The following is a 7,691-nucleotide window of genomic DNA, read 5'->3' as shown; positions in this document are numbered from 1 at the left end:
TGCACTGTGGCTGGCTCCAGGTTCCCGTAAAGCCATTATTCTGAGGGGGACTAAGAGTTAAAGATTTAAAAGGCAAAGATTCTAGGAAATGCAAACAATGTGGTTTATAATAAGAAAGTATAAATTAACTAAAGAGAAGAAAATAACATGCTGAAAACAGATTAGTAAGGAGCGTGCCTGCGGATGCCTGGATAGCTTTACCAACTAGTCAATTAGAGCCAATTATCATCCTTAAACTCCTAGCACCGTGTTTAGTATGCTTGCAGTGTGTCCAATTTAGCTTGCACTGTTTCATAGGCTTACAACTTTCACTCTGTGTCTGAAATATTCTAGCTGGAGACACCAGGAAAGTGCCAAGCATTAAGTATATAACAATTGTAATTCTTTTGACTGAAACCTGATTTGATTCAGTTGAAAATGACTTTCGTGTATTGGATTTACGGTTCATTTAACAAGTGCTGTAGATGTCAATACATTAGTGTAAACCTGATGCAGGTAGTAATTTGGTTTCTAATGAGGTTCCCCAGCAGTATCCAGCTATGAAAAATGGGATGTTCTTCAAGGGGAGCACAGGGTGCACCTGCCTGGTGGCAGATGTTGTCTGAGACCCCACCACCGAGCTGCCTGTGAACGGTGTGGCGGTAGGGCTTGCAATGGGCTCTAAAAATGCCTCCAACTGATGAAAAGTTCGAAGTACAGATTGGGAAGAATAAAAATTGCCTTTTAGAAGTTTTGCTTTAATTATAGATTTAAATTACGGCTTTATCTCTCGTACTCTTAATTGTGCAGTTGTTGCAGATGCAAAATTCCAGCTGGATTTAATGGAGCTGTGGCAGCTGAGATCAAGAGAAAACTTGTATCTTTATGGAGATGTGTGATCAGACCTTCTCCTTACCTCCCCACTGGCTTCAAAGTGTTTCACTGATTGATCTTTCCGGTGAAGGATCAGTTTTGTTGTATACTCACAGGCTGTGATGGAAACAGGAGCGGTGCGGAGAGACCAGGGCAGAGGAGGCAGTGATGTTCCCCCCGTCCCCTGACCCACCTCTTCCTTCTCTGGACATGGGACAAGGTCCAGAAAAGCAGCTGTGGAAGGTGTTAGAGAGGGGGGATGCAACACTACCGGGAGGACAATATGGTCTACAGGACAAAGTACCCATATGGGTGTTTGCTTCAGCAGAGAAGCGAGGTGTGGTTTTGGAGGGGGGCTTGCCCCTGACGCGTGTGTTTGCTTAGGCTTTAGCTCTCGCCCTGGGCTGTGAGCTCCTTCCTCAGGACCTCCTTGACCTTGCTGCGGTGCCCAGAGAGTTTCCAGAGATCTGAGGCTCTTGGAAGGATGCCCATCCTTCCAAGTCTATGTCCCTTTTCAAGGCAACGTGTGCTGCCGAAAGCGCGTCGGGTCCCGCCGTAGCTCTCGGTGGCCCTTTGCCTGTGGGAAGGGCCCTTCCAAGCTGCTGGGCCACCCACCACCCTTCAGCACAGCTTTTGTGCTCACAAAATATTTAAAAAAAACTTATATGCTGCAGCCCAGCTTTTGTTCCAGCCTTCAACTGATTTCCACGGGTTGAGACGTTACTGATCAATATGAGGGGGTATGGGAGCCTGACCCCAGCAGACTGTGTCAGTGTGATTAAGGGTACAGAAGATATGTTCAATCCTACATAAAGCAGCCTTCCACTGTCTCGATTCACTTCACGTCTCAGCTGGAAATACAACTCCTTTTGCTCCTCTATACTTCTTAATTTCCTTCCTTTGCTGTTATTTAGCTGCTAAGTGCTACCTGCTGCAGTAGATAATGGAAGAAGCTGTTCAGAATGAAATGGCGTGGCATTTTATGCCCTTTTGTAAACTATATAAAATAAAGATGAACTTCTCTGCTTGTTCCAGACAAGGCACACCTTGCTGTGGGGTGTCGGCTCTGGTATTTTCCGCTGGATCATGGCTGGCTTTGGACGGCAGTGAGTTAGGAGCAGCATCTCTGCGTAGAGATCAAGGTCTGTGGGGCTGCTTGTCCGTGGTCACCCTTAAAAGTGTCTCCTTGGGGTCTGTCACCTCCAGAGGAAGGTAAAAAACACAGTGAAATGAATTCACTTAGTGCCCAGAGGTGGCTCTGGGGTAATGTGAGTGCTCAGTGCTGCAGTCCCTGTAAAGACACCGCAGTCTGCAAATGCTGCTCTGGATGGGACCCCTTAAGAAAATCATTTCAAACTAGTTTTTAAACTGAATGACCATAGTAGACTTGTTTCTCCAGGATTTAAGTGACTAAAATTTTGGTAAGCTTCGTTTTGCCTTGGAAATTAATAAACCTCAGTTCAATTAAGGTTACTTTAATTCTGAGTGGGAGCGTACATACAAGGACTTCATGCAGTTTAACGGAGCCTTTCAATTTGTGTTTTTCAATCTGATTAGCTTCCTTAAGAGTGCCCTGGTCCAGGTGAGTCCCCAGTTTGATGTTCCTCCATTTTAGGAAAATTTTTCTTCTCCACTGCGGCAGGGATTTGGCAGGAGGCAGCCGCACTGTTCACCCCAGCAGCCGCCTGTCGCTTGGGCTCAGCCTTGGTTTGCTGGAGAGGGTAAGATGCCTGGCAATGTTTAAGCAGTTGTTCAGTCTTAAATATAGAATACCAAAAAGCGCAGAACTGCTTTGATGGTATAGTACATGTGAAGCTTAACGTATCAGAACTACTTAACACACGTAGCTGCTATCAAATAGTGTACGTATTTATAGATCTCCCAAGCCAGCTGAAGCCAGCAGCCTGTTTTCACTCTGTCTCGGTTGAACAATTGCACTAGCTAGATCTACTTCCAAATAAATCAATTAAAAGCTCCTGCAAAAATCACTGGGAGACAATCATGATTATAGGGAGGGGGATGCACCGTATATTAACCCCTATGCAAATTTCTTTTCCTGTGCCTAATGCCATTAACAGCTACCAGTGACATTTAATGCCAGAACGTGATTTATTTCAGTTAAGCCAGGAGCTCTGTCTATGTGGGATTGATTGTTTTAGCTGGTGGAAACCGTTGCAAGCTGCTAGGAAGGACTTCTCACCCTGCTATCTTTGTCTTGAGCGGGGAGAAGGTGTGGGGCAGGTTCTGACCTGCAGCGTGCTGGTGCCAGTGCAGGTCACCCGGCACTCACGTCGCTGCAGGAGGCTGCCAAGGCTGCCCTTCAGTGGCTGCTGGGCAGGGTTTGCTAGTGGATTTCACCAATTCATGGGTTTTCATTTTGGAATAACTTCTGTTTCTAACAAATGTTTTATTGTCTTTCCTTCAAAAGGTGGCATAGACTTCTGGGTTTTCAATCCTCTTTTTTTTTTTTTCCTCCCGGTCTTTGGAAACGACAGGCAAATTTAAATTTTAATGATTGTACTTGATTGCTTTTCCTATGGCACCCTGGATGCAATTTCAGAAAGGACTTGGGTGGTTCTGTGCATTCTCTTTTCTCCAGCAACAAGTCCGTTCCGTCCCCGCCACCCCCAAATTCAGACAGGTTGTGTGTGTTAGTTGTGTTATCTCATCTTGTATGTTGATGTTTAAGGAATCCAGATGTAGCTAATACTATGGACATGCCCCACTGCTGAACTTAAATAAGAAACACTTTCCTGTTGGAGGCTCAGAAGATGGAGTTCACATCTCAGCACCTTTCTCAGCTCACCGCTCCTGCCTGGGATGGAAGGAGCCACAACCCTGCTGTTGAAGACTACTCTGCCTGCCTAAGTAATGCTTTCCATCAGGATTTGCAGCAAATGGCACCTTTCTGCCATCACTGTGTGGTATTGGTATGGCCACCAGATACCAGTAACACCTGCACGATGTCTCGTAGTGGCCAGGACCCCTACCCTTGGCCATTTTGTACCTTTTTTCTAGGTCTGAGCTTGCAGTACTGTGAAGATGTGACAGAGCAGGAGTACCAGCATGGTCATCTCCTAATGGTCTCAAAGCAAGAGGGAGGTCAAAACAGTCACAGAATTACAACATGCGAATTCAGGTCAAGTTGTTTTTCTTGTCTTCAACTTTCTGCGTTCAGAATTCCTGCGTTCTAGGCTTTTAGGAAGCTACAAATGAGTGGAATTTTTGGGGTCCTTCTGCTGTAATGACAGTGTGGCTCTGACAAAGCCTCAGGTTTCCCAGTACTGGAAATTGGGAATAAAGAGCCTTGTTGTTCATATCTGAGAGCTGGCAATACTGCTGCTTCCGTCCTGGTCCCTTTTATCCTGCAGCTTGACAGAAATATTTTGTTTGTTGTTTAAAAAAAAAAAAAAGTATTTCTTAAAAGTTAGTATTTTTTTCTTGTAAAGGCTCATTCATTCTGGTATTACATTAGCAATTCTACTTTGTTCTCCTGTGAAGCTAGTTTCAGTTTACAGGTACATCTGCTTTCCATTCCACAGCTTAAAGAAAGTCGTCAGGAAAATCTTAAAACCTACTTAATGAAGCCTTTTAAATGCTCATCCTGCACTTTTGAGTGAAGTGCAATTTATATTTCATAAAAGTAGAAGCTGAGCTGCAAGCTGTAAGTAATTATCATGTAATTAAATGTCTACTATGAAAGAAATGAAAACTCAGGCTTCTTGGGAGGCTTCCGTGACTGGTTTATGCAATCGCAAATTAAATTACATTTCTTTACCTTATGAATGTTCTGGAGGTACATTAACCCAGTTTGGAGACGCGCCTCTGAGACTGATAAGCTGCTTTGAAAGGGGAAGGGAGCTGATGAAAGCAGTAAATTCCATGGGCCAAGAAGAAGAACACATAAATATCTGTGGTGGGCTCTGCAAATATGGCTGTGCTTTCCTCTTCTGGAAACATTTGCAGCTAATAACGAAGAACGAAGAGATCAACCCCTGTGCGCGCGGTATTGTACGTGAGCTGCCATGGTATTAGACTGCTGACTGATGCGTGGGTTCTGGTGGGCAGCATTTTTCTCTGCAGGAGAGCAAAGTATCATCCCTTTGTTGGTAGTGGGGCGGGGGGTGTTTGCTATCAGAATCGGGACAGAGGAGTAATTCCTCGTATTTAGACTTCCTGCATGTTTAGCTGGGGTTCCCCTTCCCAAAGGAGGGCAGAGAAGGTGTGAGTCGTCCATCTGCTCGAGTTTCCAGGGAGGAATGGGAGCTGTGGGTGTGAGCACCTCCTTTTGTTTCGCAGGGGACCGACTCTTACCTCTGTGCAGTGGGGTGACCTTGGCTGGTCACCAGGTGCCCACCAAGCTGCTCTGTCACTCCCCTCCTTAGCAGAACAGGCAGGGAGAAAATAAGATGGAAAAAACAAACTTGTGGGCCAAGTTAAAGGTGGTTTAATGAAACAAATTGTGTGTGCGGAAGCAAAAGAAAACAAGAGATTTGATTCTCTGCTTCCCATCAGCAGGTGGTGTTTGGCCACCTCCCGGAAGCGGGGCTTTGGTATGTGTGGCGGTTGCTCTGGAAGACAAATGTCATAATGAGGAATGCTCTCCCCCTGCTCCTTTTTCTTAGCTTTTATTGCTGAGTAGACATCATACGGTATGGAATATCCCTTTGGTCACCTTAGGTCAACTGTCCTGGCTGTGTCCCCTCCCGAGATCTCGCCCACCCCAGCCCAGGGGCGGGGGGGGGGGAAGGCTGGAGAGATGCCTTGATGCTGTGGAGCACCACTCAGCAGCAGCCAAAACACTGCTGTGTTGTCAACACCTCTGTAGCTACCAGTGCACAGGCTGTGAGGGCTGCCAGGGGGCTCAGCCAGACCCCGTACATTCTGTTAATAACTATTCAAATGATGGCATTCAATGGTGAAAATTTCATGGCAAGAAAGGGGATGATGTAGTAGCATATCAACGTATGCACTTTATATTCTCGATACTCATGTTGTTGGCATTTTAGGACACGAGGGATGTACTGGGTTCAGTTTTACCTCAATGTGGGAAAAGGTGAATAATTCAAAGTCCGGAAGCCCCAGCTTGGAGCTGCGCTGATGGAAGGAGCTGCTGCAGGAACAGTCTGTTATGGCTTTATGCAAATGAGGAATGAAATATTTTCATGCGCTGATGGAGTTACAGAGCAGTTTCTGTATGACTTACCTTAAAGAACAGGAAGAATGAATACTCTGTCATATTTTTGCAGTGTATCGAGCTTGCATGAGGCTACTACAAAAAGGACAGTTTTAGTGATGGCTCTTTGAGAAGCTCTGGTACTGCACTGCTAAAGGGGCTTCTCTTAGGTCAAGTGTTTCTAGAGCACAAGAGGTTCATTTTTATCTCCTCTAATGAAGATAAACCTCCTGGTGCCTCCAGTGCACCGTACAGTGATGGTTAAAAATCTCAATTCACAGCTTGGTTAAAAATCTCAATTCACAGCTGTATGCAATGGGGTGCTGACAATGTGGTGGCATCCTTCGTGGCATGGCAAGGGGATGTACAATTGGTATTGGCTTTTCTCCCTCTCACTTTTTTCCTAAGGTTAACTACTTAACCTTGACTTCAGGCTGTATTTTTTTCTCATTGCATTTCTCCATTATACATTATTTGGTTTGGTTACAGTCACTAGACTTTAACTGCTCTGACATATTAATTTTAAGGGCATAAATGACTTCATTAAAATAATGTCCTTCAGATAAGTGCACTTGGCACTGTGATTGGAAGTGGACAAAAAGAAATATGAAGCATCAGCTCCTTTACATTAATAATGTATTACAGGAACTGAAAACAGTACGATATGTATTTTAAAAGCTTCTTAGTTAACTTTTAGGATTTCAGTCTGTAGCCTACATTCTTGAATTGGTTATGTTCAATCATTTATACAACTGTCAAGATTTTCTTTTGTAATGCTCTTTCAGCCAGAGCTTTGTTTTATGTTTGGGGTCTTCCTTCTTTTATATGCAACACTGATTTCCTAGTACCCATACTTATTCTGTGTTATTTCTTTGCAATAAATACCTGCTTGTTACGAATTTGAAACAGAGGAGCACTGTCTGTTGGATCCTGATATGAAATGTTTATTGGAAGTATCTTAGAGTAGGTGACTGGGAACGACAGCTGCTCTGCTGTTCCCGCTCCTGGGCTCCTTTATTCTCTGCTTCTAGCACAGAGCAAGCCACGTTCAATACGGTCTGCTAAAAGGTGGACATAGTCTCTGCTGGGGTATTGCGCTAAGAGGAGCAGGGACGGTGGGTAGCTACTCCAAATCAAGCGTTATTCCGCCTGTAATGGTCCCGTTACACCCGTTGCCAAGCAGTATGTTGTAAATACTGACATGTCTTGCAGCCAGCCTTTGAAGTAAGGTGATGGGCTGAGCTGTGCAGTAGTTACAGTGACTCAAAACTGCAGCCCAGACCTCTTGTAAGCTTTCCTTTCTGGTTTCCCTTCTGCCGGAGCCTTCTCTTCGCCCTGTGCTGCCTGTGAGGGCTGGCAGAGCCCCCATGTCACCTCGCCTGTGGCTGGAGGATGTAGAGGTGCCTGGCGGGCTCCCCGCTCCCCCGAACCTGCTGCGGCATCTCATCAGCTTGTTTCGAGGTGACCTGAACTGAACGAGCGATTTCAGATGTGTGCGAGTGCGACTGAAAGCTTTTAGCTGAGTGATGATTTCTGCTTCCCCTTCTCCGGGGCTGTCCTTAGCTCCTGGAAGGGCTTTTAGCTTTCTTCATTCATCAGCAAGTTTGTATCAGTAAAATGCTCTGTGATAGGAACTGGTGCGATGGGCTCGTGGCTGTGCTGG

The sequence above is a fragment of the Falco punctatus genome (assembly GCF_963210335.1).
Source record: "Falco punctatus genome assembly, chromosome: 15".
Classification (NCBI taxonomy): Eukaryota; Metazoa; Chordata; class Aves; order Falconiformes; family Falconidae; genus Falco; species Falco punctatus.
This window is presented reverse-complemented; position numbering follows the sequence as displayed.